This window comes from Euprymna scolopes, unplaced genomic scaffold, assembly GCF_053919585.1.
Source record: "Euprymna scolopes isolate OS-2025 unplaced genomic scaffold, ASM5391958v1 sca155, whole genome shotgun sequence".
Lineage (NCBI taxonomy): Eukaryota > Metazoa > Mollusca > Cephalopoda > Sepiida > Sepiolidae > Euprymna > Euprymna scolopes.
The window spans coordinates 27,501-37,500 of NW_027633164.1; the positions used below are offsets into that span (position 1 = coordinate 27,501).

At 59.6% G+C, this 10,000-nt stretch overlaps 2 non-coding genes and 1 pseudogene across 2 annotated transcripts in view; all 3 read right to left on the reverse strand.

The window, feature by feature from the left end:
* Nucleotides 1-3,092, reverse strand: part of LOC145273757 (large subunit ribosomal RNA) — a 5,728-nt gene extending 2,636 nt beyond the window's left edge. The window contains exon 1 of the ribosomal RNA XR_013866517.1: nt 1-3,092. This exon is cut by the window's left edge and continues 2,636 nt beyond it. This is a non-coding gene — a ribosomal RNA (large subunit ribosomal RNA).
* A 598-nt stretch (nt 3,093-3,690) lies between these two features.
* On the reverse strand, nt 3,691-3,848 carry LOC145273755 (5.8S ribosomal RNA). The gene has a single exon (XR_013866515.1). It is a non-coding gene; the product is annotated as a 5.8S ribosomal RNA (ribosomal RNA).
* Nucleotides 3,849-4,244: 396 nt separating this feature from the next.
* LOC145273751 (small subunit ribosomal RNA) lies at nt 4,245-6,615 on the reverse strand (annotated as a pseudogene).
* Nucleotides 6,616-10,000: the final 3,385 nt, after the last annotated feature.

Here is a 10,000-nt window from a genome sequence, read left to right on the forward strand (position 1 = left end):
CTCTACAGGTACCTTTTCCGTATCTCCGGACGAGCCGATTCCACGGACATGGTCCTTTACGAAGAAGAGAGAACTCTTCCCGGGGCTCCCGGCGACGTCTCCGGGCTCGCTTGCGTCACCGCGGTTTCGCCCGGGAAGCGACGGGCGCCGCCGACATCGCTGCCGACAGCGTCGCCACCCCCGGGCCCTCTCCGAGTCCGGGTTCGGGAATATTAACCCGATTCCCTTTCGACGGGAGGCCGGCCGCTTTTTTTTTGTTTGGGCTTTTGATTCGATTCGATTCGATTCGCTTTCCTTTCACCTTTCATAACGGATCCGGCGCCTTTCGGGAAGACTTTCGCCCGCGTCTTAGGACCGACTGACCCGTGCTCGACCGCCGTTGGCACGGAACCCTTCTCCACTTCGGTCTTCGAAGGTCTCGTTCGAATATTTGCTACTACCACCGAGATCTGCACCCGCGGTCGGCTCCACCCGGGCTCGCGCCCTAGGCTTCCGTGCTCGCCGCGGCGCCCTCCTACTCGTCGCGGCATCGTTTCGGCGCGAAAGTTCATCGCTCCTCGCCGCGACGGTCCGGCATCGGTCCGTCGCTCCAGCGCCATCCATTTTCGGGGCCGGTCGATTCGGCAGGTGAGTTGTTACACACTCCTTAGCGGATTCCGACTTCCGTGGCCACCGTCCTGCTGTCTATATCGACCGACACCCTTTCGGGGATCTCATGGGCGTCGCGTTAGGCACCTTAGCCGGACGTTTGGTTCATCCCACAGCGCCAGTTCTGCTTACCAAAAGTGGCCCACTTGGCACTCGCATTCGAGGTGACCAACCGCCCAGCGAAGCGTGCTGGCGGCGGCGGCCGGATGGGTCGGCTCCGTCGTTCGGGAGAGTCGGCCCGTTCCACCCGTTCCGAGTTCGAGAGTAGGTCGAGGCCGTGAACGGCCCCGGGGCCTCCAATCGTTCGCTTTACCGGATGGAATTGCGACGATCGAGCGCCAGCTATCCTGAGGGAAACTTCGGAGGGAACCAGCTACTAGACGGCTCGATTGGTCTTTCGCCCCTACACCCGGTTCCGACGATCGATTTGCACGTCAGAGGCGCTTCGGACTTCCACCAGAGTTTCCTCTGGCTTCATCCCGACCGGGCGTGGATCGCCATCTTTCGGGTCCCTGGTCGCTCGCTACGCCAGAGTCGGCCGAGTCGTACTCGGAAAAAGGGGAAACCGACCCGGGGGTGATGCGCCCGCGCGCAGCGCCTAAACTCGACGACAAAATAGGACTAGTTCAAGCCGCGGGATCTCACCGATGGGCGGAAGGAGGATATGGAAGCTGGCGCCCGGCAATTCCCCTTTTTGGATGATGCGCCGGTCCCCTCTCGGGGAGGAGGGAAAAACAACCGCACGTCAGCCACGAGCCTTCCCTCTCCTATCTCTCTCGGGAAGAGAGAAAAAAGGAAAAGTTGCGGGCACCGCAGCAGCGACGGCGGAAGGCCGAAAACGCCGCGCCGGCGGGATCGGGCACGGCTCGGAGGCGGGTGAGGCGAGGAGAAGACGACGGCACGAGACCGACGACACCCCCCGACGACCCCCGGACGACTTTGCCACGACACCTCTCCCGATCGACGCCCTCCTACACGCTCTCTCGCTTTCGCTTCGCCTTCGGGGTTAGTCAGAGGTGGCCCCTACGACTCGCGAACGGCCAGGACTCCTCGGTCCGTGTTTCAAGACGGGTCGGGTGGGTTGCCGATGCACGTCGCTGACCCGGGGTGGCGGGCGGCTCGAGTAAAAAAGCGTCGCCGAGCGACCTCTCCGGAAACGGAAACGGGCGCGGGCGGGGTTGCCCCCGACAAGAACCCGAAACGTCGGCGAGGTGCGTGACGGCGAGGCCGCGCCAGTCCTATCCCGCCTCTCATCGCGCACGCGCCCGAGACGGTGGGGCGCCTAAGGAGCGACACACAGAGTGCGTCGCCCGCACGCGACTTCCGGCGGGATCAAAACGGACCGGCTCGCCACGTGTAACGGATCGTGTCAGATTTCCTCCGTTCCCGGCAGAAAGGGGCAGTTACGTTCGCGGGCCCGACGGCCGGTGGCCCCCGACTTCACAAGGTGGGAAGACGGGGGTTTTCAGGGTGATGAAACGCCTGCCGCCTACGGAAAAAAACCCGCGTGTTCGACCTGCACGCCGGGAACGGGTCGCGACGACGGACCGGAGGGGAAGTGCGTCCGGTGCCGGCCGCGCGGAGGTCGCGCCGAAGCGCCCGCGCCATGATTACGCCGAGCGATGATGAAGGGGACGGGTGCAGCGGAGTCGCGCGCGGAGGGAGCAGGAGGAAAGAAGAAGCGGCGGCGACGGATGCGGCGGGTTAGGGCCCGGCGGCAGCAGCGATCGAGAGGACGAGTCCCCTCCGTCGCAGCCAACCGACGCAGCCACCTACCGACGCCGCGGTCGTCACCACGTTTCCCTTCCCGCTATCCACGCGGCCCGTCTCCTTCGTCGGCGACGCGGGCACAAAAGCTGGAACCGCGGGGAACGAGTCCCCCGCGGACACGACGAACGACGACCTGTGCCGCGACGGCCTCTCTTTCAAGAACACACATCGAGTTTGGGCTCGAGCCTAGGCAGCACCGGACTGAGTCCCCCCGCGATCGCGGTGAGCGGTCCCACCCGTTTACCCCTGGGCGGTTTCACGTTCTCTTGAACTCTCTCTCCAAAGTTCTTTTCAACTTTCCCTCACGGTACTTGTCGACTATCGGACTCGTCCCGGTATTTAGCCTTGGATGGAGCTTACCACCCGATTTGGGCTGCGTTCCCAAGCAACCCGACTCTCGGATCGAAGGCCGTCGCTCGCCGTCCGCACCGAATGGGCCTGGCACCCGCCGCGGGCGGCCCCGATCGAGGGAACTCCGAACTATGCGAGACGAAAACGAACGGCTGCCTTCGACCCATGCGCCACACGTCCCGAAGCCTTTAACTTGCGACGGGATTCGGCGTTGGGCTTCTCCCGGTTCACTCGCCGTTACTAAGGGAATCCCGGTTGGTTTCTTTTCCTCCGCTTAGCGATATGCTTAAGTTCAGCGGGTCGTCTCGTCCGAGCCGAGGGCGGCGGTTTTTAGTAGAGTGTGGTGTTTGGAGGAGAGGAATCTCGATCGGTACCCTCCGTGTGACGACGGCTGGCCGATATAGCGCCCGTCCGACCGAAAATGAAGAAGCCAACAATTAAAAAAAAGCGTGGGTCCTCCCCATCCGACGTTGCGTTGCCTACGACGCGGCCACCTTTTTACGGTGCGACGGCCGTGCTCGTCGCGCTGCTCGAGGCGTCGCTGAGAGACACCTTCATGAGGCAGAGAGCGAGACGAGCAGGCGGCGCTTACGTCGGCAGTCGGTTAGGTCGGTGCTTTTTTTTTGTTTTGTTCTCCCTTCGGCTGCTTTCGGACAGACTCCTCCTGCTCCTCCTCCACAGTGTTTCTTCACGCGGTCGAAAAGGGAAAAGACTCCGCGGTCTGCCAGCGGGAGACGAAGGAGGAGGCCGGAGAGGGTTTTAAAAAAAAAAAAGACATTGAAAGGAGTCAATTCTTTTTTTATTTTTCTTCCCCCTCGTCACTCGCTCCTGCGACGTCCCGGTTACCACCGTGCCGAGGACCGGGCGGGCACGGGGACGGCAAGATGTCGTTTCGTTAACGGAGAAAGACATGTAACGTTCCGCCTCTCGACCGGACGTGGCCCCGAGACAAGGGATCTCGGGGCCGCAATGTGCGTTCGAGGTGTCGATGTTCACTGAGTCCTGCAATTCGCATCAGTTCTCGCGGCTGGCCGCGCTCTTCATCGACGGACGAGCCGAGTGATCCCCCGTCCAGGGTTCAGCACTTGGGTTTTTTTATATTAGTTTTTGTTTATATAGATTTAGTAGTGTGCGAGGAGGTCTGTGCGAGGAGGCGTGACGGCATTGCAATGTCGCGAGTAGTTTGTTTTTAGCTAGCGGCGGTGGCACAGCGGCTGCAAAAAAACAAAAAAACGATAAAGCGGCGACAAGGCAAAGAAGAAGCGGCCATCACTTGCGGTGGGCGAAAAAACAAACAGGTGGTAAGACGCGGAAGCAAGCAAGAAGAGCTGGGGCTTTAAAAACCTCCGCGTCACCACAAATCTATCTCTCGCTCCGCCTTTTATAGGTTTGTTTGCGCGCATTCGAGGCGTTGACACCGACAGACAGAGGAGGTAGGCCGGAAAACAACAAACCAGTCTCGAACGGGAAAACGGTAATGATCCTTCCGCAGGTTCACCTACGGAAACCTTGTTACGACTTTTACTTCCTCTAAACGATCGGGTTCGGTCGTCTTCTCCAGGCATCGAACGCCGAGGCGTAGATGCACGAGTGTCGTGACGGACACGTCGCGCACTGCCCGGCGGCGTCGTCGGCCAGATCCGAGGACCTCACCGGACCGTTCGATCGGTAGTAGCGACGGGCGGTGTGTACAAAGGGCAGGGACGTGATCGACGCGGGCTGTTGACCCGCGCCTACCGGGAATTCCTCGTTCACGGGGTTGGTTACAGGCCCCGATCCCTATCACGGGAGGTGGTTCAGAGGTTTCCCAACCCTCTCGGGCCGGGGCGAAGTCCCCGCTGATACCTCCAGTGTAGCGCGCGTGCGGCCCCGGACATCTAAGGGCATCACAGACCTGTTATCGCTCCGCCTCGTGTGGCTTTCTGCCACCCGTCCCTCTAAGAAGTGCGTGAGAAAACCGACCCGGACCCGAGCGCCACGGAGGACGCCGAGCCCGCCGTAAAAATCACTGACATCGGCGCACTAGTTAGCAGGCCGGAGTCTCGTTCGTTATCGGAATCAACCAGACGGATCGCTCCACCAACTAAGAACGGCCATGCACCACCACCCACCGAATCGAGAAAGAGCTATCGATCTGTCAATCCTACCGGTGTCCGGACCGGGTGAGTTTTCCCGTGTTGAGTCAAATTAAGCCGCAGGCTCCACTCCTGGTGGTGCCCTTCCGTCAATTCCTTTAAGTTTCAGCTTTGCAACCATACTCCCCCCGGAACCGAACTCTGGTTTCCCGCAGGCTACCCGCCGGGTCATGGAAGCGAACGCCGGCGGATCGCCGGTCGGCATCGTTTACGGTCGGAACTACGACGGTATCTGATCGTCTTCGAACCTCCGACTTTCGCTCTTGATCGAGGAAAACGTGCTTGCCACACGCCATCGCTGCAGTTCGTCTTGCGACGATCCAAGAATTTCACCTCTAACGTCGCAATACGAGTGGCCCCGACCGCTCCCTTCGATCATTGCCTCGCCGTAGACGGAGACCGACAGACGTAGACGAGGCCCTCTTCCATCATTCCATGCTTATCGTATGCAAGCTTGAACAGCCCGCTCTGAGCACTCTAATTTTTTCAAAGTGAACGTACCGGCCGCCGCGGACACTCGGTTAAGAGCACCCTTGGAGGAGAAACCGCCGACCGCAACACGCGCGCAGACAAGACACGAAGCAGGGACTCGGAGCGGACCGGGGGGTTCAAAAAAAAAGAGGAACGCGCGGAAAGGGAGAGGGAGAGAAGCGCGGGGGTCAGAGTGCGGGGATGCGAATGAACGCACCCAAACACACACACGTAGCACCCCCCCGTTAGACTACTCCCGGAACCGAACCGACGACCACTTGTTTTTTTTTTCCCGGATCCCGATCACGACCTCCTCGTCCACCTCGCCGGCAGGACCGCGTGGCGGGTATGCTAGCGGTTGACACCGGCGGAAAGGGCCGGGAATGCGAACGGACGACCAAAGTCAACGACGGACGATGGCGCCGCCGCCCCGGGGCCGCTTGCGCGACCACGAACCCGAGTTCGGACTACGAGCTTTTTAACCGCAACAACTTTAATATACGCTACCGGAGCTGGAATTACCGCGGCTGCTGGCACCAGACTTGCCCTCCGGTTGGTCCTCGTTAACGGATTTGAAGTGTACTCATTCCGATCGCGGGGCCTCGACAGAGTCCCGCGTCGTTATTTTTCGTCACTACCTCCCCGTGCCGGGAGTGGGTAATTTGCGCGCCTGCTGCCTTCCTTGGATGTGGTAGCCGTTTCGCATGCTCCCTCTCCGGAATCGAACCCCGATTCCCCGTTACCCGTAGTAACCACGGTAGGCACTTAACCGACCGTCGACAGTTGATAGGGCGGACCCTCGAGAGACCCGTCGCCGGGCGTGAAAGCTCGTGCGATCGACCAGTGAGTTATCCAGAGTCACCAAAGCGGAGCGCGCCGCCCTATGAGCCCCGCCACCGAACGGACCCGCGAGCGGGAACGCCGACGACGGGAGGACGGAATGACGCGCATCGGTCTCAGTCTAATATGTAGCGCCGCGACCCGGAACGGCCGACGCGGGTGCCAGCGCGCGAGGCGTGGCGACGACGGCGCGCCGACCGATCGCGGCCTGTGTCACATGTATTAGCTCTAGAATTGCCACAGTTATCCATCGCCTCCGAGGAGGAATACGGTCCCGAGGATTAGGTCCGGTTCCTGAGCCATTCGCGGTTTCGCCCGTTCTAATGCGTGGCGTGAACTTACACTTGCATGGCTTAAGCTTTGAGACAAGCATATGACTACTGGCAGGATCAACCAGGTATCGTTGGAATTTGGGACTTTGTTTCGACAGAACGACAGACCGACCGACCGACCGACCGACATAAGACAGACAACTACAACGACGGGCACGTGTTTATTTGTTTTTCGAGGAGGTTCGCCGTCAGTAGAAGCGCGCTGCCCGCGCTGATGGCCTCTTTTTTGTTTCTCCCCTGACTTGGACCGAGACCGAGACTCAAAGAACGAAAGCGACCAACGTCGACAACAACAACGACAACGGCACCCTTGACAGCGATACATACGACAAACGACAAGCAGCACGACGGCAGTGCACACGGACATCGAGGGTCAAGGTGCAGACTGAACTCGCCGAGGTCGTCGTCATCGTGGTCGCCATCGATTCCGTCTCGTCGTCGTCGTCGTCAACGTCCACGTCACAGCCGGCCGAGAAGAGAGAACAGACGACAGCGTCGACAACAACAACATCGACAACGGCACCCTTGACAGCGATACATACGACAAACGACAAACAGCACGACGGCAGTGCACACGGACATCGGAGGTCAAGGTGCAGACTGGAATCGTCGAGGTCGTCGTCATCGTGGTCGCCATCGATGCCGTCTCGTCGTCGTCGTCGTCGTCTTCGTCGTCGTCGTCGTCATCAACGTACCAACCGACCGAGACGAGAGAGCAAGCAACAACGTCGACAACAACAACGACAACGGCACCCTTGACAGCGATACATACGACAAACGACAAACAGCACGACGGCAGTGCACACGGACATCGGAGGTCAAGGTGCAGACTGAACTCGTCGAGGTCGTCGTCATCGTGGTCGCCATCGATGCCGTCTCGTCGTCGTCGTCGTCTCCGTCGTCGTCGTCGTCGTCGCCAACGTCAACGTCAACATCACAGCCGTCATCGGGGAGGAGCTGGACCAGGGCAGCGGCGGCGTAAATTTTCCCGTCACCTTCGTCGTCGCCTTCGTCGACCGACCGACCGACCGGCGTCGTGTTCGTGCTCGGAAAACCGAGGAGAGACAACGTGCACATGGCGCGTTCTCGCAAGCGGCTCCTCGGTCCGATTTTTTTGGGCGGCTTTTTCGAGCTTTTTTTTTTTTTTCTCACCCTTTCGTCCGTGCGACGGCGAACGTTAGGGGAAAAAAAAAAAAAAAAAAAAAACGACAACAACGCGGCGGACCGGGCGAACAACATCGTCGACACACACGACATTGACGACCGGTCCCCCTTTTCACAATCGCATCGAGATAAAAACGAACGAGTCCGATTCGAGCACCGAGTCGCGAGCGGGAGGACTGTCGGTGCAAGTATCGATCACTGACGTGAGCGCTTCGCCGGACAGAGGATGGCTCATCCGGCAGCCGTGCAAATCGACGGTATGGGAAGAACGAACAAGAAGAGCAACGACTTGATCGGCGGCTTGGGAACTGCGGACGGTGAAAACGGGTTAATCGACTGCGACCACGACTGCTCGATCGATCTTCTTTGGCGCTAACAAAGGTGGAGGTGGCGCAAGAAGGGACTAGCGCTATCACCGTCCACGTATCAGAAGATGCGGCGGCAGACGTCGACGCTTATGCGTTGTCGGACGAGAAGTCGCTGCAGCACGTGTACCGCGAGCGGGACGTCCAAGGTTTTGCCAGACGGAAAGAAATCGGGTGTCAGCGAACGTTCACACGGCTGTGAGATCGGACGCTGACAGGAGTAGGAGGCGGCAGGCAGGCGGCGGTTACGGCGGCGGCGCCTGCTGCTGCTCATCCTCCTGTTTGCTGCGGCGACTTCCAGGACGGGAGAGCATCGAACAACGTACGTATGGTTACAAGGGGATCAGGATCTACATAGTGCATCCCCCGCGGCTATTTTTGTTTGTTTGTTCGCTCGTTCGTTAATTCGTTCGTTCGTTCGTTCGTTCGTTACAATGTACGTTTTTCCGTTCGACGGCGGCAGAGAGCGGCGGCGTTTCTCCCTAATCCGGAGGATTTATCGGTCGCACAGCGATGGGTCGTTCGGCCGATCATCGAAAGATTCGCAGGTAGTGGTTGAATGGCAGAACGGCAGCAACAACAGCGGCGGCTGAGAGCGGCGAACGCTGAGGCGGAAGCAGAAGCTGCAGCAAACGTATCGGCTAAACATGGTGGACATAGATATGGCTGACGACGCGGGTACCACGACGACTATGGAACCAGGAAAAGGAGCCGTTAGTTGTTCCAACATATCGTTCGACACGTCGAGCAGCCCTAGGTCCACGGAGAAGCACACACACGTACCACGTATTATAACCTAACGACGATGAGCGGGCGCACGGTTGGCAGGAACGAAGGCGGCGGATCAAAACAAGTTGGAGCGCGGCGACAGCGATAACGGTGACAGCCCTAGGCGGCGGAGATGCCACTTTCTGACGCCTTTGCGACAAGCCCGTAGAGACGTTCCGGACCACCACGAGGCAAAGAGTCGCTGCTCCGACGAACCGACACACCAAAGTGTGCTTCCTACCGAACATGTTTTATAAAACTTTCAAACTGGAAAACCCCAGAAATGGTGTTGGTATTTGTCCAGACCCACCTCCGACACCTGAAAATGGTGGTCAAAAAAAACGTCGATTATACGAAGCGACATTTCTGGTCGGCGATTTTCCAGTTTTACGCCTACTGCCACATGGGGATGTCGGTAGGCGTCGCAAAGTGCCTTCTCGTAGGCTAGGCACACCAGGACTTTGTCATTTTTTTCCCCCTCGACATTCCTGGTCCGGTCTATTCCGATTTTACACCTACCGCCATGTGGGGGTGGCAGTAGGCGTCGAAAAGTGCCTTCTCGACCGCTAGCGACACCACTACTTGAGGCCTACTGGAGGGCCCGCACACCTGAAAGGGGGCCGCGGAGTCGACCCCGGGGGCCTCCGCTTCTCGCCGCCGCTCACTTGGACGCCTTCCGCAACCTGTGGTCCCGCTCGGGGCCGCCGGGAGCCTCGCCGACCTGACCGGTGTCGGTAGGCGTCTGGAAGCGCCCGGCCGACCTGGACGAGGTCCCCCTGGCCCCCGGGGGACACCCCTTAGTTGGATGGGGGTGCTGTCCCGGGCACACATGCAACCCGCGGCCGCCTACCGACAGCCCCCTTCGCTCGATCGCTACTCCTTTCCAACATATGTCGGAGAAGCCGGGCGGTTGTGAAACCCCAGAAATGGTGTTGGTATTCGTCCAGACCCACCTCCGACACCTGAAAATGGTGGTCAAAAAAAACGTCGATTATACGAAGCGACATTTCTGGTCGGCGATTTTCCAGTTTTGCGCCTACCGCCATGTGGGGGTGGCAGTAGGCGTCGAAAAGTGCCTTCTCGACCGCTAGCGACACCACTACTTTATCGAGCTCTGGAGGCCCGCACACCGACCCGGGGGCCGCGGAGTCGACCC